A 26,178-nucleotide genomic window follows, 5' to 3' on the forward strand; every position below is an offset into this window, starting at 1 on the left:
CCTGTGGACCTGACAGGCTCTGGCGACCACCATTGATGAGGATGCGGGTCAGCCAGCAGCAAAGAATGCACGCCCACAATCACAATGGGTTTGCCTCAAGCCACACACATCTTGCTCAATCCAGCTAGCTAGCAAGCCACAGACTGCTGGACCATGGCAGCAGCAGCAGCAAGTTCAAATTAGGAAGAAAAATGAAAAATTGTGGTATCTCACCAGACAGTCATCAGTCAACTATTGCAATTTACACTGTTGTTTTCTGGAATATCGCTCCTCAAGACTCTGAAGATGTGTACAAAAGACATCAAGGGCACATGTTTGTGTCCCTGGGTGTTTCTGCCTTTCATGCAGGCTATGTCAGCATAAGCAGCAGGGCAGGTCTGCATAGCCTGGACAGGAGTCAATGAACAGGACTCAGTCTAATGGTGGACGCACCAGCAGGGTCCTTGTCCAAGCGGTGTTTAACAAGCTGAAGGAAAAATCCAACTTACCAGTCCAAGTTCAGGCACATAGACCATTAACCACAGTCAATCCAAGTTAACGCATTCTCCAAGTGAAAAAAGTGCATAGAGTAAGGATGGGAGAGAGAATAGCTCCTGTGAAAGGTTTGTGGGAATGTGTCTTCCCCTTTTTCGCTGCCTCGGTGCAGATAACCTGGTGCACCTCTGCGGGAACCAGCCATCCTCCATTTTGCATGTGCATTTCTTACAAAAATAAATCTTTTAGGGTAGCTAATGGTAACCATAGCGACAGATGAATTGATGGAGTTCTCAAAGCACTTACCATGAACACACATCTTGATGATTATGGTCACTTTTTCAAACAGTGATGGTCTGTTCTTGAATAACACTAATTAAAATAAATAGAGACAAAATTATTTAAATTGCCCACTCCTCAAGGCTTAATTTGCGCACTCCGGTACGCAGCTCTCTCAGGTGCAGCCAATGCACTCAATAAACGTAATATGCTACCATCAGTCAAGACTTGTGGAGAGGGGCTAAGCTTAGCTACTGCCTTGAGCCTAATGTGTCATCAGACCAATGTGAGCCTTCAAAAGCTACCACCAGTTTGAATTTTGAGTGGTGTCTCAAGTTCAGGGGCACCACAAACTGTTGTTAAACTTTTTTTATTTTTTATTATTTTTAAGTCCAGACATTCAGGGACAGAGGAAACATATAGTTATTGGCATGGCTGCATAGGTTATCAAAGACTTTGACCCCCTACTGTTAGGGTGTCTTTCATTCAGATTCAGGAGTTAGTCTCATGTAAGCCAGGGATAAAACAGGACTAGTCACCAAAAAGTCCTTGTGGATCAGGCCTTGTGTAACAAGACCCTAGCCTCAGTTGTACTGAAGTTATAAAAATATGGATTATATGGATCTCCAGTGGTCAATCACTCAAGTGTGGAAGGCAACCAAAATCTTATACTAGTGTTCCTAGGATCATACTGTAGACTATCGCAGAATGCGCTGGTTCTACGACACAGCGTGATATCCCCATTGCTGTCATGAAATCCCTCCGCCCCCACATTGCATGCAAATAATAAAAGAAGTGAAATTTCAGTGTGGCCTCTAAACTGAAAATACGAAAGGGAGAAAGTCAAAGAAAATGCCTTTTTAGGTCTCGCCTGAGCCAGCGCATGCGCTGCTCTGGCGAGACTTTTAGTAAGTGGGATCAGAAAATGCTACCATGGCTGGCCTAGAGCTTGCGGTTACGCGTGCGGGCGTGCGCTTACGAGCAGAGGTGCCATCTGGCTTTCCTCGTCATGCTCATTAAGCACAGCGCTTGCAGCGCACGATCGCGATCACTTTCACTTTCGCGGCCGCGTCACTATCACGGGTGCACTGCCAATGCTTGTTTTTTGTGCTTATAGATCACACAGTTTGGTGAATTTGGGAAGCTGTGATTTCACATTGTGCAATTTAGCCACTAAAGAGGGCTTTTCCAGACCTTCATACTGCTCAAAAAGGGGTAATTTGCGCTGTTTTAGTAGATGTTATAGTTTAGTTTGCTTGTGTTAACATATTACGGACGTGTCACACATTTGGCAATGGAATGTCACTCTTACACGAAGCCACGCAAATGTCACATATGAGCAGCCTGATGTAATGTTCAGATGTTCAGTATGCATTTTAACCCACTCTGCTGTCCCAGCAGTTTGAGGCAGGGCAGCATACTCTATCATGTCGACCATTGGTTCCCAACAAAGCTCTGCATGCGGCTTTCTCATGGGCGCGCCAGTAGGGCTCGAGTTTGTAGCTAGAGGCTCGACTGCGAGAAATGTATCTTTCCAGGAACAAGCAATGAATAACCGCTGGTGAAGCTGGGCGCCTGTGGCAGGGAGATCTTTATTTAGGGAACCTGATCGCCATTCTTTTGGGCTCTTTGCTGGCACCAGCTCCACGGCTTAAGACCTGGGCATGCTCGGGTTTCCTGGGGAGAGCCCTCGCTCTCTAGATTGCAGCTTCCCGGTGAGAGATAAAGGCCTCTCTTTGTCCTCCCGCAAACATTCGTCATTTGTCCGAGGATGTCCTGAGCAGAGCAGGCTCCTCCTATTGTAGTTTGTGACAGTGTTGGGGGAGGGGGAGCAGTATTTATTTTTTCACATTAGATATTTGAGTGCATTAGAAGAGAAGCACACAGATCGGAAAGTCGGGGGAAGAGGGTAATGGCAAAAGTGTCACAAAGGGAGACAGGCAGAAGTTGCAAGAGTGTGGAAAGGGGGCAAGGAGTGTCTTATGTGTTGTATGAAAAAGCTGTGAGGTGGATTAGAGACTGCCAAGGTGTAGTTCAGAGCAGGGCTTCCGGTACCGGCACTCTTTCTTTCACAAATTTAGTGGATATATTTACCCTGCTTCCCGCGTGCGCAGAGTCTGACCTGCAGTTATTTATATGACTGACTCACGGTAGTAACCAAGCACCAAGCCACCTGTTAATTGTTGGGGTTAAACCGCCTCGCGTTGCTATTGGAGAGGAACCGAGAGTTTTAGACCTGCTTCCACAAGAGGACAGTGGGGGGAAGGGAGAAGGGTCAAAATGTATCACTTCTTCCACTCAATCCCTCCCCCCCTCATCTTTTGTTTCCCCCGCAAGTGCCCCACTTTCTGTTTTCCATCCTCTCTGCAGCCGTGCAACACGCGCACCTCTCCCCCACCCCACCAGTCCTTGCCTTAACCCCACCACCCGTGACTGCGCCTCCCTCCTTGCAATCCAAAACTTAAGCAAATGATAGCCAGCACCTTTTATTTGTGGAAATAAAGAAGCGCCACAGCTTGATTTACTAAACAAGATATTCACGTGTGATGGGAAAGCCTGGATTCAACAAATTCTCATAAGAAAACAAAATTACAAACGAGCTTTGGCAAAGTCAATAGCTCTGGCCGCCTTGGTCAGTTGGTGCAGTGGTTTATTTTTTTTCAAAATTTATATTGCATGTGCCACAGAAATAAAAAGAAAACACATCTCCACCTAAACATGGTGTTCACATGTATGCAATAAAAATGTTAAGGTTAAGTTAAAGAAAATCACATTGCATTTTAATGGAACACTGTGTGTTATTCCTTTTCCTAGCAAGCAGATGTACTTAAAACAGGTATTGAACGAATATATTTGTGCTTTCTAAAAATATGTATAAACTATTTTGAGAACATGCGGGTGGCAAGACAAGTAAAGCCATCTTAACGCCTGATCTAACAAGCATTGGCATAGACAATAGGTCTCGCCTTTGGGACCTTACAAGTGTTTAACCATGCAACAGTTGATGTTGTTGCACCAAGGATATTGTGCTGCATAACTAAATACTTATAAGGTCCCAAAAGCGAGACCTATTGGCTATGCCAATGCTTTTTTATTGTAGTAAATTGAAGTGTGAGAGACAAAGTGAAGAGCGCAGAAACAAAGGCAGGACATAGTGGGTAAGAGATGGTAAATAGCGGAAAGATAAGAAGTAGCTAACAAAACAGAAACAGAAAGTAGGAGGTGGAAGCGCAAGAATGGCGGACAAGATATGTCAACACTAAAATATCGAGCTGCCGAAATATTGTGGCCATTCTATCCACCACCACAGTATCAGGATATTGCGAAGGCAAGAATTAATAGGTAAGATATACTTAACTCCACCTATATTGAACTTGATTATATATATATTTTCAAGATATGTAGATGTAGAGCTAAAATAGTAAATATATACTTACCTGTATAAACTAACATTCCGAATATTCTGGTAGTCAATAGTTTGACCACAATATATTGGCATGTCAATATTTTTGTCCTTAATATTTTGACATACCACCAAAGGAGAAAGATTTAAGGAAAGCAAGAAATCGCAAGTTTGGAAACGGATGACAAAAGGGCCATAAAGAAGAGAAAATTAAACAATAACATGAGTAAAATTTGTGTGACACGGTTTGGTGTGAAACAGTATAGTGGGGTGTGGTTGGGTAATGGAGTTATGGTATGGTATGTGCTGTTTACAACACTGCAATATAACCTTGAAATCCACCCTACTAAAACTAAAGATAAATATAAGGGGAGCGAGTGGGTGAGGGTGTGAGAGATAAAGAGAAAAGAAGATGATGAAAGTGGCCTAACAGCCAGAGCTGCCGACTTTGGAGTGGGGGCATCGGGTTCGAGTCCCGGCATCGACTCAAAAGCCTATGATTCTGGGCAAATCACTTAATCTTTCTGTGCCTACCAAAAAATGAATGTGTCCTTCTGTAATGTAACTGGTGCTCATGTAAAGCACTCCGATACCTTCGGGTTGAGTTTGCACTAAATATGTGTGATGGCGAATTGAAGCAAGGTCTTGGATCTTGCATCTTATTGTAAGGTGTGATAGGCAGCAGGAAGGACAGAAGCCGTGTAGCCCAAAAGTGGGTCACAGGGGCAACTTTACATCTCTGCTGACGTAAGAGACCCCTTTTAGCTCCCTAGGAAGGGGAGCGTAAACTATTCAGTTCTCAAGCTGGATAACTGTCCACCATGCTGCTTACTTACCTTTTCACTATACGCCGGACTTGGAAGTCCACGAATGCCCAGAAGGACTGTAAAGTAGAGAGGGAGGGAGGGAGTGCACGGAAAATATGAATTAAAGCAAGCACAATTACAGATAATACAGATAAAAACTTAGTGCCAAAGGAATAAATAGACAAAATATAGGAAATTAATAAAAAGGGAGACAAAAAATGGCACTGTCTGCTCTGTGCCAGTGGCACGCGGAGGGCTCCTGCTGTGCTTGTTCACTCTCATTAAGCCCTTTCATTTTTCTTCCACAGATGTACTTTGCGTCTGAACATGTCATACACTCGCTCTATTAGTGTCTGTCTATCTCATTAGGGCGCAGCTTTCCTCTGAGGTCGCTCGGAGAGATGAGGATACTTCAAGTGAAGGAGCAACCTGCGGTCCTAGCTTTCCATCACCTGCCCTCCCTCCTTCCGGGCGAGTTCGATAGGTAAACAAAGGACTTCAGTCTCCGGGGCCCTCACCTCAGAGCTGGAAGCTTGCTTTCTGTTAAGAAGGTTTAAAAAGAAGGAAAAAAATGCACGGTAAACATAGGGTTAACTCCCGCTGTGGTTGCCATGGCGATTTCTTTGCACATAGGCATGAAGAGCGGTTGCGTTCTGTCCCTCAAGGCCTCCACTGCTCCCTCCACTGTACATGTGAAGTCAATTGTTCCATTGCATGCTGGTCCTAGGAATGCAAATCACTGCCGAGCGTTTCCAATGGCAGGACCTCAAAACCCCCTAGCGCGTTATCTGCTCAGCAACCAACCTCTCCTTCAAAAAAAAGAGGGGCCTGGATGGATTAAAATAAAGGTTTCACTGCTCGCTGCTGACAAAATGGTGGCCAAAGCCAGCTGTGCCAAGGGAATCCCCACGGCAGGCTTTGGTGCTGGCCACCATTTTGTTGTCGCCTGAACATTGTCCAGTGCTTTCATACTTTGGGCATCTCAAAAGTATGGCACAGACCAAGGATGGTGAACACCAGTACTTGATTTGTAAAAAAAAAAATAATAATAAGTGCAGGGGCCCAACGTTGTTAGTAGCGCTCCGATCCAGTCTAGTCAAATACCTTGGCTGTTCTTTTCTCCCTGCTTTCTCTCTTTCCTGTTGGTTTCCTATCTTTCTCTTCCTCTAGTCCTTTCCTTTCTTTCTCTTAATTCCCCTTTCTCTCTTTTGCTCTAGGTCTAAAGCTGATGATGTAAAAAGTAACTCAGTGCACAAAAATGACTGTGGCTGCCAGGGGCGTAACTCAAACCCCTACAGTCCCTGTGGTACAGGGGGTGGAACGCAAACGTTGTGGGGCGCAAACCTGTGGGGCCCTCGTTCAGCTCAAGGACTATAAACATCTGTGGGATGTGGGAATATCAGGGGCGGGGCAAAGCCTCCATTGGTGCGGCAGGTGCAGTGGCGCTGGAGCCCAGGGGTTCATTCCTTGCGCTAAGGGCCATTACAAACTGGCTACGCCACTGATCAAGGGCCCCCCACCACATTATGATGTGGGTGGGGGGGCATCATTTTGTGCTATGCCTAAGCCTGGCACCAGCACAAATGAATCACATGTCTGGGGTACTTTGATGGATACAGATGGAAATGTTTCAGTGATGGGTGGCATCTAAAGGAGGGGGGCGGGCAAATGGGTGGGGTGCAGGCGCATATAAAAAAATTTAAATGAAAACGTACCGAATACAGACAACTCGGCGTCTTCCTCGCTCCGGACCTCTTCTGCTGAGACTGCAGTGCGGCCCCCAGCAAACTCCTTTGACCAATCCTGTCGTTGCTCACAAGTTGTTAACCAACATGAGAGAAGAGCCATGATTGGGCGGCCTCCCTCGGTGCTCCCCAGCGCACTGGAGGTCTGCACTTGCTCTTAACCCAGCTGTCATGGATTGAGAGGTTTCAAGTGTGCATGTCTGCCTGACCATCACAAGACAGCCGGCCAAAGAGACACGCACACTTTAAACAGTGGAGATGAAGGTGTAAGCATATGTTCCTCACTTTCAACCGATCTGTTTTAGCCAATTGGATGAATCCTTTTTTGACACAGTACAGTAGTCCAAGTTAGTTTGAGTGAAGATAGTCATTTTATTTTCATACACAGCTTTATGCATATATTTCACACCGCGGAATCGCTCTATAGAACGGATTAATCTAGGGACCTAACTCGCATACCTCGAATTTTGACTGTTGCTACGTTCCCGTGAAGCTATTTTAAATGTACATAACTCTCTTCGGACTGTATAATTCTTGAATACAATGAAAAGCCTTGAGAAAGCCCTGGCCCAATTAGCCACATAGGGCGAAACATGTGTCGACTGTTCCCTTCTCTCACAAACCCTTTCACAAAACAAGCCAAAAGAGTGAAATATATGCATAAAGCGGTGTATGAAAATAAAATGACTATCTTCACTCAAACTAACTTGGACTACTGTACAGTGTCAACAAAGGATTCATCCTATTGGCTAAAACAGATCGGTTGAAAGTGAGGAACATATGCTTACACCTTTACCTCCATTTGTCAATACGAGGCTGGACAGGTCCAGAGCCTCAAGCTAAGTTCTTCCAGAAATTAAGGAATTTATATCCAGAACCAGGATCTCTGGACCCTCCGTTTCCCTTTGAACACTTTAAACAGTGCACAGGCATCTCTCTGCCCACCACTCCTCCCTGCCTCATGAGCAGGCTTCGCCCTGTCCTGACACCCAGTTCAGGACGAAATGTCTGAAAAAGAAAATGCTAATAAATTACTATCTTATTTTTCATCTCTGGGGCTTTGGGGGAATTTATTTGGGGGGACGTGCCACCACTCCAATGGAGGAGCGGCCCCTGCAATGTTTGCCTTCCAAACGCAAGGAATTACTGTCACAAAACTTCCTATAATCAAAGACAGATCTGTAAAGGCAGTACAGGCCTTCCCAAATGTTTTATCAGATAATATCATGTTTTATGGGCATGCTGCACTGGGCGATTCCTAAATAACAAATGTATAACTGCCTGCTGACAAAGAACCCACCTTTTCCTTCTTAGCTCGAGCCATAGAGATAACTCAGTAGGTTAAACAACCACACGCATAAACTCCTGCCGCGCAGCCTCAGCCTTTTATCATTCCACCAATCCAAAACTGACAAAATGGACTCTATGATTCTACTGTACAACCTAACCTGAATGGCTACTCATTGCGTGGTCAGTATGGCAAAAATGATCAATATTACTACTGTTCCAGAAAAACTACAAATGATTGGATGTGGCTGTGTTGCCACAGGTATATCCAAATTCCTCACACTCTTGGAAGCCACACTCCCTCAACACGCTTTCTTTCTTCAGATTTCTGAATAGATTTCTGAATTACATTGCTCAAAAGTATGTTTCATACTCCATGGCCTGCCTGTATCCTTACGTTGACAGTGTTCAAAGTTGGTTTATGCGAATAACACACACAAGAATTTCAGATAAGATTTTTGAGAAGTAGTCTCCTGGGCTTGTTAAGATTTATTTTGGATTTATTTGGCTGCTTCCTTTATGAAGTTACACATTTCTTTCGAAACATCAAACATTGTGTTATCATTTTGAAATCAACATAGAAACAAATATCAGGAATAATTGAATCAATATAGAAATGCTAAGTTTACTCTATCGCCCTTTGATATAACTGTCTTAACCTTTAACGTGTAATAAATATGTAGCTATATTGCATTCAGAGTACACAAGCAGATCACAGTACATAATTTGTTAGCAGATGAATGTCCAGTAGACGCTTAGAATACAGCTTGATAAGTAATATATACTACCCTTGTAGAATCCCGAGGGCTTACCTTTAACCTGGAACTGACCAAGAGAGGCATCAATTACACAATATGTCGACCCCAAACCCATAAAATTGTAAAAAAGGAAGAAATGGCGTTTGAGACTTTATTACATAGCTACATCCATGCAGGAGATATTTAACTCACCCACTCATATTTAGCATTTGGCAAGGGTATTTGAATGTTTTATTTTGTGTGCTGAATTGCCACCTCCAAAAACAAGAGTAAAGAAACTCCCTATAACTGAAATTTTGTTTTTCAGGTTGTACTTTTTATGTTTCTAAGTAAGCACTGAGGTTCACATTCTGAGTCACAACAAAATGAGAATTCCTACTTGAGAGCATATACTTTACCGCCCACCCCGCACTCTATTCCCCTCCCACCCCCAAGATTTGTTATATACACGATTTTTATCGGGTAAAGCTGGGGGCAAACTGTACAAGCACATAGCACTAATTAGAGAGCTGCACTTCTCAAAAGTGAGGGAATGATGCATAATTTGCGATTTAATCCCCTTTCCAAGGTGGAAAATTTGGTATGGTGTCAAATTCCATACCTATGAATTACCGTTACCCATGGTCCTGACAATTAACTGATGCTCAATTTCCACCGGGATTGCACCCAACCGAGAATAAGGGCCTGACACTTTAATTTAATAAGACTCAGGCAGAATTAATTTAGGAGATGGGGCAGCGCAGAAATTGGCTACACCTGTACACATTACAATGTCATAAAATGAACATGCACTTAGCAAGTTTCTCGAGGGGTCTAACAATATTGATATAAGTGTTGCACTTGACATTTATTTCTAAAGTGCATTTACTGTAGGACTAGTGATTTTACTCAAACTATGCGTTTTCACACTATCAAATGAGATATTAATAAACTTCCTTTACTTAGTAGATATGTACTCACTATAGAAACAAATTCAACTTACATAATGTGCGCCTTAATACATTAAATGACATTTGCTGGTTAGATGATTGAATAGAAACCATCCTCATATATGTAGAATGTGATTGCTCTAGAAACAACAAACGTTTATGCAATGTGTGCACTATTGTTTATATAGTACTTTAAAATGTAGTTCCTAGACACACTTAGACTTATACCTTTAAGATTTTACTGTATGCCACGTGATATGAATCTAATGTACTGACATTTCACCTTTACTTGTGTTAAACATGTAGACGCATATTAAATGTGCACGCTTGTTTTAATGTTACGTTGACATTTTAGGCCTGTTCTCCATTCTACATAACATACTATTTTCATTTTAACATTTAACATTACTTTTCTTGCAGGAATTCACATGCATTGTTAGTTTGAGAATATATATATATTGCTGTACTAGTGATAAAGAGAGAGAGCCTGATAAGAAGACCTTGATGAAAGATCATAGATAGCCAGAGCGTTAACTGAAAGGTCTATTCAGCAATGTTACCACCTAGCCTGAGTGTGAGAAGACGATGTTGTTTCCATGTCCATGTGGGATACTTTGCGAATGTTGCAGTCTGCAACGTGATGAGTGAGAAAGACAGGACCCCTGATGAGGCGAACAGAGGGGTGTCACCTGAACAATTTGGTGTGAATAATTGGAGTCTACACTGTCTGAGGGTACAACACACTTTTCCTTTGGACTTTGGGAGGTTCAGACCTCTATGCTTGCCTTGATTCTTTCCTATGTGTGGCTTAGGCTAACACTTACTTCCCTGACCCAAGAAGTCTCTTGACTGAGCTTCTGCAATGCTGACTCCGACTGCTCAATCTCCTGCCTTATTCTATTTACCTTTATGGAATTTCTGTTTTTTTAGATCCTTAAGACTTTAGAACAACCCTTTTCATTTGGACTTTACTTTAGGTGCTTTAGATTTATTCATGTATAGACGAGAAAATCTGAGACTCTTCTCTGAGCGTTAAATAATTTTGTTAATCTTTTTTCATCGCTGTAACTGAGCTCCTTGTTTGCTTGATTTTGGTTTGCCTAAACCTCTTTAGGAGGTTTGGCTTTCCTGTGGATATTCTGTATCTTTATAGCATGGTGCGAAGAGTTGTGTTCTTTAACTTGATTGTTAATTTGTAATTAATCTTCTTAACCATAGTTACTGACTCCTGGTCATTATTGTGTAACTCAATGGGTTAGAACTGTTAATTGAAATTGACTGATACAATGTTAACTTCTATCAACTCTCAGTCAGGGAAAAAAGGTCCATCGAAAGATCATTGGTAAGAAAGTGCGGCTGGAGAGCCCTGCATCAGAGCCAAGGAGATACGAGTTTGTCATGCTTTCTAGAAGCTATCTAGATAAACGGAAAGCCCATTCATAGTACTGTGAACCTATTCACTTTGATAGATACTAACTTTGTAAAATCTTGTGTGTGAACTACATCAGTAGAGCAACGACTTTGATAAAATATGTGGTACCAAGAACGGCACTTGTTGGAAGCGTTCTGGTAACTATCCAATGTGTGTGAGGGCACTTCAATAGTTTAAGTTGATTCATCGATACCTGAAAAATCTTAAGGAGACCTTTAGAAGGACAGACACATGTACCTTGCAATAATGTTAAGGGTATGGGACTTGTTGAGGAATATAATTTAGATTAATATATGTTCATATGGAGCTGCACAGATGCACGGACTGTCTTGTCAAATAGCCGGTGGATACAGCAATGCAAAACATATTGTGATAGTTACTTTTTAAATTCCAATACAATTGTAATAATAAAAAAAAAGTCTGGACTGATGGACAAAGGACTCATTATATTAAAGACACACTTTATTTTGTCTCCTTCGTTTTTCTTTTTTTTTAGGAGTTTTATATATAGTGCGAACTTGACCCAAAGCTATCAGGTATCAGAGGGCTTTACATGAGCAGCAGTTGTGTTACACAAGGACACATTCATTTTTGTTTGGCATGGGAAGATAAGTGATTTGTCCAGAATCACAGGATGTTGAGCGTCATTGCCGAAACTCGTACCCAGTGCCCCAGATTTGAGCTCGACCCCCCTAGCCGCTAGGCTACATCCTCACCCCTTTAGAGAACATACTTTTTATGATCCTCAAAGTGACTAGGTATGTAGGTAATAACCCAGCTTTAAAAATGTAGAGGTGATGCATATCTCTGCCATCTACTGTGGCTTTTGGTCTTACATAATTTCAATGTAGAATTTGATTCTTGCTACGGCACTGCTAAATAATTTTAATTTGGACAAAGAAGTTGAACAGGGCGAATTTAATATTCTTTTAAGAAAAACAAATAATGCAAACTGTATTTTCTAAAGGATCAAGCATTGTGAACCCATTAATCTTGTCAACAGATTTGAATCACATGACATTAATAAAACAAATTATTTGAATCATTTTACATTATTTTAATAAATAGAGTGGCACTTTTAAGATCTCAAACTTTTGTATTTGAATATGTAAGATACTGATGTTTCTGTTGTACGGAGGTATTTGCATGAGGTCTACTAAGTGAATGTAAGAAACTTTTAAAAAGACCCTTTCTTATCCAAATATTTCATTTAATTGTCCAATCTATATTTTACTTAAGGAATATTAGGATCATCAAATGTTTCCCATCAATATTAAACACATTCCTTAAAAAACGCCAAGTAATGCTATGAAGTGTTTTGGACAATACATTTTTATTTGAATATTACCCCACATTGGTGTAGCTGAGAATGATATTGCAAGAATTTTGGAACAAGAATTGGAAATGTTTTCTAAGTATATTTTAAAATTACTACTCCTTCTTTCGTTCATTAATTAAACTGGTGCCTTTGACATGCTTCTTAATAATCTCCGATTTTTTTCATTTATTTCATAGTGGTGCTTGTTCCTGACCAGATCCTATTCAGCCATCTGAGAGCTGTGCAAACGTTTGGAGTTGCCCATCAGCTGTTGTATAACAAGATATATTGGTTACATCAGCAACAAGTCATAAACTATTAAATCTTTGATAGACAGAGGTAAGTGTGTGTGTAAAAACTAATATTAAAATAATACAACTACTGTTCACCTAAGTGTTATTCAAAGTGAGTGGGGTTTAACAGCAATGACAATATGGGTTAAAGATATTTTTTTTAGAAACTCAACGGAGCAACTCATATTTTGGGACTCCTGAGAAGAAACGTAATAATAGAATCCTAAAGCAAGAAATAGATGTTTTAGTATCTTACCGATGATATAAATAGATATTGGTGGCCACACTGTGCATCAAAGAAAATACTGACCGGTCTCACAACATCAAAAGTTCAAAGACTGAGAAATTTTTCCCCATTAACAGAAGTGACATGCAATAGAAAAAAGGGAAAGTAAGCAAATAAAGAAACTATACAATATAAAATCTCTTTATCTTGCCTCGTTGAATTTCACCCAAAACTGTTTTTGATTTTAGGCAGCGCTATATATTTTCTTCGAGACTGAATGCTTGACGAAATTTAGAAAGGGTTGGCTGGAGGATAGAGTAGTTAAATACTTCCAAGCAATAGTTATTCAGGCCCCAGAGGTTGCTGAAACATACGTGCCTTAATTTCACCAGTCAATAGATAGGCCCAAAGAAAAACATGCCAAGTCTAAAACAGACGAGTGCGTTGGAAATATCACTTATAACCAAATGGCATCCAAACATGTCTACGTATCGGAGCAGTGCACCTATGGAGAATCATCACTGAAAGACGTCGGCATCTATAAGAGCTGCCATCCCAAATGACATGACATTTAAACAGTTTGTCTGCTGTGCGGTAGTATCAGGTTATGGTATATAACAATGAACTGTAATCTGAAATTTAGAACAATGTATACATACTTTTGCAAGAAGCACTGAAAGTTCAGTTATGCGTTTTGGGTGTTCAAAATACTTAATAGAACACTCTGGTTATAATTACACAATCCTAAACTCAGTATAAACTACCTCTAACTATACCGGTAAGGAGTGTCAGACATAAAGCCCAACCCAAGGGTTAGTTTCGAAAGGAAACACGGTGGGGCTAGAGACATGCTGGGACCAAAATCACGGCGCTAGTTCCCCATGAGGTGTAATTGCAGATTGAATGCCCCTCTGTGGTGGTGGTAGCTACGCCCAGAAGCCAGGCTAGGGAGAGGGAATAGGGTGTGAGGGATACATTGGTAGATCATGTCACAATGGGCATTCTGCGGAATCTGAGGGCCTTCACGAGCGGGGAAGCAGTTAGTTCCTGGACCTTCCTCTCCAGGATCTTTACATCAGCCTCGTGGGATGGACAGGACTGCAGCGTACACAATGAATATTCATTGTGCTTTTTATTGCACTGGCCTACGATGGGAAACAACCTTTACAACGCAGTCATTACATCGCACTACCTTTACATAGCGGTCATTACATCGCAACATCCTTTACATCGCATGTCATTACAATGCAGCCATTACATCGCATGTCACTACAACGCATGTCATTACAATGCATGTCACTACAACACAGGCATTACATCGCACGTCATTACAATGCATACCATTACAACGCATAGTACCCTTACAGTATCCAACACTTACCCTACTGTTGCACTCACTGGAGTTAGAATAGTAATTATTAACCCTATGCTATCCAACACTTACCTTAAATGCAATGTAATGGTATGCATTGTAATGGTATGCGTTGTAAAGGTATAATGCTATGTAATGGAATGTGTTGTAAAGGTAGTTTCTGAAAATGCTATGTAATGGCATGCGATGTAAAAGAATGCGTTGTAAAGGATGTTGCAAAGTAAAAACTGCGTTGTAAAGGCATGCATTGTAAATGTATGCGCTGTAACGTCATACATTCGCCTACTATATGGCCTGTGTAGAGGCATCTTTCGCATACTATGTCCCCACAGTGCGGCACCAATCCACTTGTGCAAGGAAGTTCACAAGCCAGCATAGCGCACCTCTTTTGTCATATGACCATGAAATAGGTGTTTGTGCTATCACAACAGAGGGTGGAAGGTCACAGCAGACCGAGTTGCCCATAGGTACATACAGTACTATTTCTTTACATGTAATAAGTATTTGAGACCCGAATAAAGCTAACCACTATAAAATGTAAACTTTGATTATCTTATAGTACTATAAAATCTGAAACGTTAAAATATAAAATGTAAATGCATCAAGGTAGGTGGAGAAGTGTGTTTCGGTGGAGATAAACATCCCTTTCGGAACAAATATTGGCAAAGAAAATTCTGGCAGAAAGCGCAAACACCCCCTCCGTTGTCTCTACCTAGTTCAACCTCTTGCTTGTCGATGCTAACTGGTTTCGGCACTGTTTGTTTTCATCTGGGCTGGGCAATTTTCAATTTAAAGTGAGTTGCTGTCGTCAAGTCCACCATACTTGATAAGGTACACAGCTCCATCTCCAGACATGACCTCGGTCAGCCCTCTCCACAGGCAAGCACAACAGAAGATTCAATTATCTCTCTTCCTGGTGTAGATCGAACAAGAAGAGCAGGATTCAATTTCCTTCCAGGAGTCCACGATTCAGAGTGGTGGGGTTTAATACATAGAGCTGAGGGCAGGGGGTAGAAACATTGCTCACCTAAACAAGGCAAATGTAAGTTGGTTTGAGATACTGTGGAGGTAAACAAACCTGCAACAACCAGTGCGAAAAATCTCCAGGTCTAGGGGGTGAATTTTGGCGGGAACACTCAGATTTGCATGCTTCTAATGTCAGCAATATCAGCTTCCTGTAGGAAACACCCTCCTCTCATTCTTCTGCAGTCAGTAAAACTTGAAGCAACGAGTTGTGTGACGGGAACATCTATTTACAAAACTATAAAACTACACGCATCCTATACTACCCCCATTTAAAAATAGTGTTTTTGAGCTTAAAGAAGTCCAGCCTCTCCGGTCTGCATTTATTTCCACCCTGCATTCTTTCTTTCCATTTGTGATTACTTTTCTTTCATTTGCATTTCTATATTTCACATCAACTACATCCATACATTTTGTGATTAGCACGAGTAAAGCAGATGAATGATAGCTTTAAAAGCCATTAAGTTATTGATTGGACTGCAGGCAGCTATAGAACCAGCTTACAATAAAATGCATTAAAATTCTGTTCTTGTCAAATGTCATTTTGCCTGTGGCTCCTTGCACCAGAGTTCGAAGTTTGCCCTTATGGACTTGGGCTCATTCTAATTTCCCACTGCCTATTGGCTGCACCCTTTTTTCTGAAATGAGAAAAAACCGGTACAATAATTATTTGATCTTTCAAACAGCATTTGTAGCTTTATTAAACTGTAAACAATGGGTGTTAAAATTTAGCAAAATTAAGCAACTTGGTAAGACTCAATTTATGAAACTCAGAAAGATGAGAGACTGAGAGCCTGATCAAGACTTGGGTTGTAGTTTCTGGAGGACAAGCTAAATAAAAAGGACAACCCAACATAATCCATGTGCAGAATCTTCTCCACTAGTATAGACGGTGTGGGGAAGGGCGTTCTGCCAGTGAGTTCTCCCTTAAACTTGACTCTTCCTCCTGAGACTGAAGAGTTGTCCATTACCAACCACCTCAAAATCATGATCAGCGCACCAGGAGTAAAGCCTCAATTTTTTCAGTAGAAAGTGATTAGTTCACTGAGCTCTCTTGCCACATAAACTGTTAGGCTTAGCATTTTGTGCCTTATACCAGACTTTACACTCTCATGTTGTACCCGGCAAAATCCCCTATACACTTTTGTACCAAGCTCTAGCTGGCAAGTACCATAAAACCTCCTGGCATTGGAGGTCCCTTGTACCATCCTAATGCATTCTAGGAATTGTAGTCTTAATTCAACTCCACTAAATCTATTGAAAAAGGACCCATTTGCAATGGTTTGCAAATAAAAGCCCAAGACTCAGTGGCGGCCTATAATATGAGCAGGAGAGGGATCGGGCGGGCCACACATGTGCACACATATACCAGTAGCGGCCGGTATTAGGTCAGAGTGGCAGGGTGGGCTAGGAGAATGGGAGACAACACAAAACAGAACTTATCTGCTCTGCTGCCTGCCACATCATAATCTTCTGCTCCTCACTACAGCACAGGCTCCCAATCTTCTCTACAGCCAATCCTGATGCTGCTCTCATGCATGAGTGCAGCGTCAGTATTGGCCTGAGCGCCCTCAATTTGTGCTCCCATGGAGACGGGGAACCTGTGCTTTGCTGTCTCCAACTTTGCAACGCAGCTGGTTTGGAGACAGCTCAGTGCGCATGTCGGTTTGTCTGCTCTGAGACAGCTGGCAAAACTGACATGCGCACTGAAAGCAGTGCACCTACCACTCCTCCTGGTTTCTGCCCACGTGATGGCCCAACCCCAAAGACTTAGCCCGGCCTAGAAGTTGAAAATAAAACGATAATAAACCTGTTTTATCATCGTACAATTTTTCAAATTTTTGAGACTGCTGGTGGGAGGGGGCGACGCTCCTCTGCCATAGAGGAGGAGCCGCCATATATACATGCATACTCACACCCCATGCATTCAAAAGCGTGCAGGAATACACACCCCCATTCACAGCATACATGCAAAAATACACAAGCATTCATACATACACACTAGCATTCACACATCAAACATTAAAAAAACACAATTTACTTGCTGCAGCAGTGATCTCAGTTGGCGGTAGGAAAGCCTCTGAGGTTGCTAAAGGTTTGGGATGGGCACCTCCTCTCACTGGTTGATCTTAAGTCAGCCAATGAAAGGAGGCTGCAGTTTCTACCTTGCTGTAGAGTGGGATTAGGTCAGTGAGAGTTGCTGACCACACCCTACTCTGTGCCGAGCATCATGATAGACACTCAGACCTGGGAACTTCAGGGCTTAAAACTGAAGTGTCCAGTCCGAGACTATCAGTGACGCTGCCCCTCATCATGATGAGGAGGACCTCACAGTGCTTTGCTGGTCTGAGGGGGTCACGCCCACAGGGCTTTGACATCTTCAGCTGGGTGAAGTTCAGCTCAGGCAGCCAGGCAGTTGTGCAATAGCGCATGCACAGCACCTGGCTGCCTGACCTCAACATAAAGAGTGTCTGTCAGGCTGACCATTACTCTGACTGACAGACACTCTTTATGTCTGCCAAAAGGTCGGGCCCGTGGCCCCACCACCCCTGAGGACAGGCCACTGCTGCCAAGGCTGGAGATTTGTTGGACCATGTAGCTTTAATTTATATAGTAACTCTGTGGTTCCTTCTTTCAATGGCATGACCCCAACCTATGCACACTCCTGATTATGTAAATGTGCCTAATTTTCTTTTGCATACGTATGCAAAATTTAAGAAAAATTATGCAAAATTGGAGTCATTATGCAAAATGTGAATCTGGGTTTTTTAGCTATATTTTTGGCATGAAAGATGTCCTTGTGTCAATTTTTAGCACAATGAGGTGTTCAACGAAAGCACCGGTAAGAATACTCGCTTGCAATCTGTTCTTTGGGTGCGTTCACGGTCAAAAAATTACGACACGTAATTAAGCAAAGTGGGGTGATGCATAATTTCGGGGATTTTGTGTAACCAGCTTAATCCAAAATTTCCAAAATAATGTGAATTACTCTGGCATGATTTTAATTTATCCCAGGCATGGTCTATTGCTACGTACTACATGAAATCTGCATGCACCCAATCTGTGACACTACCACGGTGCCACGTTTTTCTTTTCTACCTCCTGCATTCTGTTCTTTAACTTGCTTAGTATCTTAAATATATTCTTCCTTTTGCCCATCACTATTTTCCTTCCCTCATTTGCCAATTTTAACTCTTAAAGCTTTTCAGGAACTCCCTGATTTCTCTATCCTGCAGTCTGCCAGGGCGGTAGCCATATAATATATATTGATGCCCTCTAAGTGCAAATGTCAGTAGGCAGAAATTGCTTTCCACACAAAAGATTAGCTTATGGTATAACTTTCTTCACTTCTGGATTCGCTCAACATGCAAGCTAGAATGAAGGACCTGCACTGTATTATGAAATATATTGCAAACTGTTTCTTTAATTTTCAAATGATCAGTGAAACTGCTCATGCATGGTTATCTATAAAAAATAGTGTAATGTTGAGGCTCATCATAATGCTGCGTGAGTCACAGTAAAAATGCAACCGTGAAATGCATGCCGCCTCCTACTTTTGAAGCGCATTTCTCTAGCAAGAATATTATTTTGCACCGTTATTCAAGTTATCCTTCCTCAAATACTTATATCATTGGCTTCAGTTTTTCTAATCACTACATTTTTTGTTCATCTTTACCATCTGGTGCCAAGGCTCATCCATCACCATAGAGTTTCAAATTAGACTTACAATTTTTGGGGGGGAGTTTTATGTAGCGCGAACTAGACCTGAAGGCATCAGTGCGCTTTACATGAGCACCGATTACATTACACAAGGACACATTCATTTTTGTTAGGCGGGGGAGATTAAGTGATTTGCCCAGAATCACATGATGTTGAACATCCCTGCCGAGACTCAAATCGGGTTCCCCAGCTTCGAGGTTGACCGCTCTAGACGTTAGTTTAAGTAGTTCATAAGCAAACAATGGCATTATGGGAGATATTATAGCTAGTACCAGACACACGGGCATCGACACTGTCATTAGGGCACTGACTTGAGGGCAGCAGCAATGAGACAGGGCACTGACAAAGGGGTATCATCACTTTCACTGGCACTTAGCCTCAGGACTACAGGTACTGACATGGGTAGAGAGATAAAGGGGCACTAAAAAGGGAACACAGCTCTTGGGTACTGGCAATAGGACACTCACCCAGAATGCTGACATGTAAATCAACACCGATACTAGGACACTGACCCAGGAGACACTGAAGTAGGAGCACTTATACTAACATGGGAACAGTGTAGTGGTTAATTTGTAAATAAATAAGTGCTGGAGGCAGATTGCACCAGCCCATATACCCTGTTAGCGCCGCCTAAAACAGAACTAGCTATGCAAGTGAGGAGAGGATGTGGCGTAATGGCCCGAGCTGCAGGCTTTGGAGCTGGGGAGCCAGGTTCAAGTTTCGGCGTTGGCTCAACATCCTGCGATTTTAGGCAAATCCCTTAATCTCCCCATGCCTACCATAAATTAATGTGTACTTAACTGGTTCTCATGAAAAGAGCCGGTGTTGATGATTAAGTGCGGGTGCTGAGTCCCGGAACCCACAGGCTCAAATTAAGCACTGGAACAGTTACAGTGGTGCGCAAACACTAATGCTGGGACACTGATGTAGGGGGAGTGTCACCCGACACTGACCCAGGGGCCAGAGGACACAAGAGTGTTGAAACTAACATAATGATCATAGAACACAATACCTAGGGGCACTGACACAGGAATACAGAATAGGGGAACAAATGCTGGTACACTGACAAAGGCAAATATCGAAAGAGGGCCGGTGACACAAGGGGCCTGCCATGTAAACACTGACACTTGAGCACTGGCACAAGGACACAAACACTTGAACACTGACACACTAAGCACCAACATAGACATTGATGGTTGACATGGAAAGCGTGACACTGGAAAGTTGACATGGTTCACTACCACTAGGAGCCTGAGGCATCAGCCCCTAAAATCAAACAGCGACATCGACATAAGGAATGTGACACAGGTACACCACCACCAGGACATGGATATTGAGACACTGATGCAAGAGTACTTAAAGCTAACATGGATATATTGACTCGGGGACCGTGTTATTGAAACACTGACAGAAGGCAGAGACATTGATTCTGGGACATTGGCATAGGGCATTGGCACAGGGAGATGAGGGTGGTGTTAGCATGTGATAGCACGATACTGAAGTCCAGAGAGTGACACAACAAAGGGACACAAATATAAGGAATACAAAACTGTGATTAGTGACAGTCGAATACTGAAGCAAAGACAGTGACTTAGGAACACGGGCATTAATAGTGACACGGGGACACTAATATGGATATTGGGCATTGCAACACTGCAAAGAGTCACTGCCACAAGGACCATGTATAAGTACACAGGCACCTACACTCACAAAGAGACAGCGAAACTAAAAGGGGATGCCGCCATTGGCACATGGAAAGTGACACAGAAGAACTGACATGGGGACATTGACAATGGTATAAGAACACGGGGAACTGACACTGGAACATGTGTGGGTAACTGACACTGTTACTGGAACAATGAGGGAAAACACATGGAGAGGCGGTGACACATAGGCAGGAGCAGTTGCTCCCGGGAAGCAGCAATAGAGAGGGGAGGAGGAGGGTTTAAACAACAAAATCCACTTACCTGCCGGCCGGCCGGCCAGCTGACCAGTCGCCGCCTCTCCTCCATCCTTTTCCTGGCTTTTTCTCTGCAAAGGAAGCACCGTGCTCCCAGGCTCCCCTGACCAATCACAACGCTGCACAACGCTGCAATGCAGCGTTGTTATTGGTCTGAGCTCCGAAACACGGCGCTCAGCCAGGGAATGGGAAGCTGGGCATGTTCTCCATGCAGGCTGTAATGCAATCTGTATGGAGAACATGCAATGTGCGCATTCATGTTTGGCTGGCCCCACAGGGACGGTCAAACATTCATGTGCACTTACATAGTGCCCACCACTCCTCCCCCTGCTCTGAGAGCAGAACAGACCTGCCCCACCTGGCCCGCCGACAGGCTGCAGCAGGAACAATAAAATGATAATGACGTAGAGTTATCATTTTTTTCCATTGCCTAAAGCAGTTGGGCGGCACTCCTCCGCCCTATTGGAGAAGCCACCACTGCACATAGCCATGAACACCGACATGGAGACACTGTCCCAAAAACTATGACAAGTCCAAAAAACTAATGCTGAGACATGCTTACTACGGACAGTGACAGGTACCCAATACCAAGGCTGCCTAGTTCTGATTCCACTTCATGCATCACTCTTCCACCACCCTACACTTTTCTGTCTTTTTTTCTCACTCTTGCAGGTAGCTGCTTTCCCGCAACATCACTGCTTTCCTATTGTTCTCTTCCTCCATCTTCCTGCCTTTTCTGCCTTTCTCTCTTTTGGCCTGGGTCAAAATATGGTGATGAAAAATAAGTCTGAAAGAATAAGGGATCACTTTTAAAATTGTCGGTGGTGTCGTTAAAGAGATTTCTCTCCTGGGCAAAATATATCTCCCATAAAGAAAAAAACAGGGAAAAGAGTAGAGCCACTACACCGTGCACAATCAAATTTATTATGAATGTGAAAATGCCCTCATTTAGTAGCAAAGTGAAATTCACCAAATTTGCCCTGCATCTGTTGCAGCTTTCCAGGCGTCCTTCCGCACCATTTTGTGAATTACTGAAATTTGTAAATCTGCACCAGGAGATATACTGCTTCTGCACAAGCGGACTCATCACTTCTTTTGTGAAAAAGGACTTTTAGATCCTTCCTTGTTTCCATTCACCAACGCTCTCACACAGGGACATATTTATTAAAAAATGACGGAGCATTGTGCTACACCAAATTTGGCAATGCCACGCTCTGACATTTTTTAAACGTTGGGATGTGCCGGATTCCCATGAATACGGTGCACCCCTGTGTTTCCCCTAGCGCTGGTGCAAAAAAAGCTGCCAAACGCTTCGCAGGCAACCTGCTGCCATGTTGCAAGGGTGTCTGCGCTGCAGGGGCGATTGTTTGTGTGTGGAAGGGACATCTTACTGCACATAAACAATCCATAATCGTCATATGCTCTTTCTATTTGTGCTGCACAATGCAGCGTACATAGGAAGATCAAAAAATGAGGAGAAATTAATCATTTCTCCTTGTATAGCCATTCGAAGTCAAGGTATTCCCTGGCATTATTTCTTGGCGCTGCCTCGGCCTTGTAAATCTGGGGCAGCATCAAAAAGCAATGGGTGTGGCGGTGGAACACCCATTGCCTGCCCCTTGCCACAGAGGGCTGCGGCAAAAGGGGGCATATTTACTAGGTGGTGTTAAGTCACATTAAGTGCCTTTGCACCCACGGTAGCGCCAAAAAAAGTGACACTCTGCTGGCGAATGGGACTAAATATGCCCCCTAGTTTCGTCATCATTTTCATCCTGTCCCATTTTTTTTCCAAACCCCTCAGTTAATAGTAATCTTGTTCAGCCGCTCACCCTCCTGACACCCTTTGGCCCCTGTGGGCTGATGAAAATGGATGACCTACTCAGTATTCATGATTTCTCCCCCTTCCCCATCACCACCCAGTCTCCATCCTGAGCTGAACGCCAATCAAAAACCGTAGGTGTGACTAGAAAGGGGGGGAAAAAACTTACCAGAAGCAACGAGAGGTCCATATTGAAGCGGCTCCTGGTCGTTTCCAATTCAAGTCACGCGCCACGGGTGTCAGGGGTTAATCTGCCGTCAGCACGCCGGTAATAGGCACGCTGCAGCCACGCCACCGGGCGCGCGCTAGCATATTTGCTCAGCAGGTAATTGAGGGGCCCTAAAATGGAGGCAAAGGCGGGAATCACGTGTGTGCGTCAAGGACGGCACGCGGCTTTATCTAGCGCAGCACGTGCGTTTCCATGGGCCTCCAGGTCGGACTCTATACAAAATGTCCTTGTGTCGGGTGATAGAGTTTATCCAAAGCTGTTTTTATCTCGAGCAAAGCATACTTTGGGGAGGTAATCTGTTTTTTCAAGTTCTGTTTCGTTCCCGTCCTGTTTTTTCGACCACAGCATTCTACCCAACATCACACCTTTCCTGCGTTGTGGGTGTCACTTCCTGGTGCAAGGGGACATTATCGTTTTCTCTCCTCTGTTTTTAGGATTCCGAGGGTTGGAATGTAGTTGTTAAAATATTGTTTTCCCTCAGCGCGAATGCTTTTCTCTGGGGATTTTTCTCTAGTGTGTGCGACCTGTTCTGTGAGACCCATCTCTAATGAATGTGTGTTTTCCCCTATGTGTTTTAGCTCTGGCGCAAATTAACATGAGTTTTGATTTTCGGACACATCATTTGCATGCCTTCAAAATGTGCTGTTCCTGGTTAAGAGGTTAACACATATATTATTATTAATACGTGTAATTTTAATCCTGGTCCAAGTGTAAGGAAAACGAGTTTAAATCCGCAACAAGCGCCGCAGGCAGCAAGAAAAGGTTCATTAAATTGTTGTTCATGGTTAAGTGCTTTTTGGAGAGAAAAAACTATTCTAATGTACTAAGCTGTTTTTTCAATATTCGACGTTGCTGAGCATTTGCCTAGGATAGACAGAGAAGTTGAGAGGGACTTAGAGAGAGAGCACCAGAGAGAGATGTGACAAGAGAGAGAAGAGAGAGAGAAACAGACATAGAAAGCACAGAGAGAAAGAGAATTAGAGGGTGGGAGGGGGAGAGAGTGGGAAAGATGGGAGCGAGAATGATGGAGAGCGGGACTAGGGCGAAGAGAGGCAGAACATGGAGAGACATAAACAAAGAGGAAATGAATCTCAATTGTATTGCAGTGGTTTTCTTTGCTCAGGGCCACCAGAATTATGCGGCAGGGGAGGGCCAAATATGTGGCAGGGTTGAGTAAATTATGCAGCACTGTCAATTCGCCTCCTGAGATCTTCTTTGCCTCTGTGCCCACGTCTATAATACGGCGCGGGCATAGAGGCAGAGGGATTCGCTCATTTGATTGGGGGACGCCCCCATGCAAATGAGGGACCGCCCTCTTGAGAAAGCGCTATTACTGTATGTGTGCTAGCGCTTTCAGTATTACATAAGGGGCCGCACACGCGTCTGCAGCTTCTTCTGTAACGCCAAAGTGCCCCGGGGGCGCGCAAAGCAGGCACTTAGTGTAATACGGCCCCAGGTCTTACTGCTCATCATCAAATCTTGAATAAGAGCAAGAAAGAGAGAAAGCTGGACAGGTAGAAGAAGAAGACAGGAAAAGTACAAAAAAATATGAAAACAGTGTCAAAGGAAGAAAAATCAGAGATGAAAAAGTACCTGCAACTTTGGGGTGGTAAAAAATAAGTGACATCAGTTGGAATCAATACTAGGCAGCCTTGATATTTAGCAACACCGCCATTCGGTATGGTTGGGAGCAGGGTCCTAAGAAAAAATGAGGGCTGCAGACCTCAGACCATTGAGGTACTTTGACATCATGTCTTTGCACAACTTGCAACTTTTATTACCTCATGCATAACACACCTGGCCTGAGTCACAAATGTTTATTCTCATGAGATATTGTGCCTTATTCCTGAAAGTCTGGGACTATAATCCCAATCAGTCACAGAAAAATCTTTGTGAATAGAGCCTGTGTATTTGGGCATTCTGTATTTCTTCAGATAACATGGACAGTGTGGGCAGTTGTAAATGCTATTGTGATTTATTTGTTTATTGTTTCATATTTCGATTGATGAGTACATTGCTGTAAAGGGAACCAGCCTTAACTTGCTTCCTGCAATGGAACACCTAAAGGTGCTATTAGTATTACATCATTATTTTGTACTTTTTACAGTTATTAGCACTGTCTGGGCACTCGGTACACCTCATTAGTACCAGTTTAATACCCAAATATAGCAATAAGCAGCAAATCTAATGATGCCAAAATCACAGCTGCCGCACATGGCAGCTTTTGATGATCCTTGACCCTAATTAGTCCGAGTATATCAGTGACTTCATCACCCTCGAGTAGTTTAGTGTGTTGTATTTGTTTATAGGGGGATATACATGAGGTTATACCTCTTACTCTGTTTTTGGAAAATACCTTCTACAGTCGCCTCACAGAAGTGGTCTTCATCCTGGTGGTGGTTGCAGCACCAGATTGAGTTCCCTCACTGCCCGGCCAGAAAATGGCCATGCAATAAGACCCACAACTGTGATGGACATGGGGGTGGGCGTTAAACACTGTAAAAAAAGAGGGATTAATGTCTCTCTTTTGGACATTTTGTTTGTGGGTGGCTGATGGGCTGAATCTGAGATTCTAGGAAACAGCATGGCATGTTTGTTCATCTGTGATAGAAAAGTGTTTGCTACCTGCTTGTTAGAGGTTTTAGTCTTGTTGAGCTCACCAAACTTTTTTTTTCACCCTACACTTGAAATAGTACAGTCTGTTACTTTTTACCTTCTTACGTCCGGTTCTATGATTTTCAGATATGCAACTCCTCCTGTTTAAGGTATGTGATGTTGGTTGATCATAACAAGCCGAGTCAAACAGAATTGCCTGTGCGTGTGGTCATAAGGTAGAAACCTTGCGGGGAGAGTGGATGGCATATCATGATGAGGTTAGTAAGGGGAATCAGAAACTGACAGTGGACTATTGGCATAGCTGGCTCTTTCACAAGAGTAGTAAGGCAGCAGATTTAGCGCCCCGCCCATGGTGGTTGCAGAGAATAACACCAAAGGAACAAACATGTCTTCTTTTCTGTGTGTAGCTATGTTGCATTTTGCCTGGAGCTCTCAAAATCCTCTCACCTTTCCTGATTAGAAGTCAGGGATGTCAGTGACTGAGATCTT

General features: G+C 43.0%; 1 protein-coding gene across 1 annotated transcript in view; it reads left to right on the forward strand.

The window, feature by feature from the left end:
- PEA15 (proliferation and apoptosis adaptor protein 15) overlaps positions 1-26,178 on the forward strand; it is a 344,104-nt gene that overhangs the window by 101,522 nt on the left and 216,404 nt on the right. The window contains exon 2 of the mRNA XM_085638644.1: positions 12,629-12,770. The gene's annotated coding sequence lies outside the window, so the exon portion shown is untranslated. The remainder of the gene's footprint in view (positions 1-12,628; positions 12,771-26,178) is intronic.

This window comes from Triturus cristatus, chromosome 12, assembly GCF_964204655.1.
Source record: "Triturus cristatus chromosome 12, aTriCri1.1, whole genome shotgun sequence".
Lineage (NCBI taxonomy): Eukaryota > Metazoa > Chordata > Amphibia > Caudata > Salamandridae > Triturus > Triturus cristatus.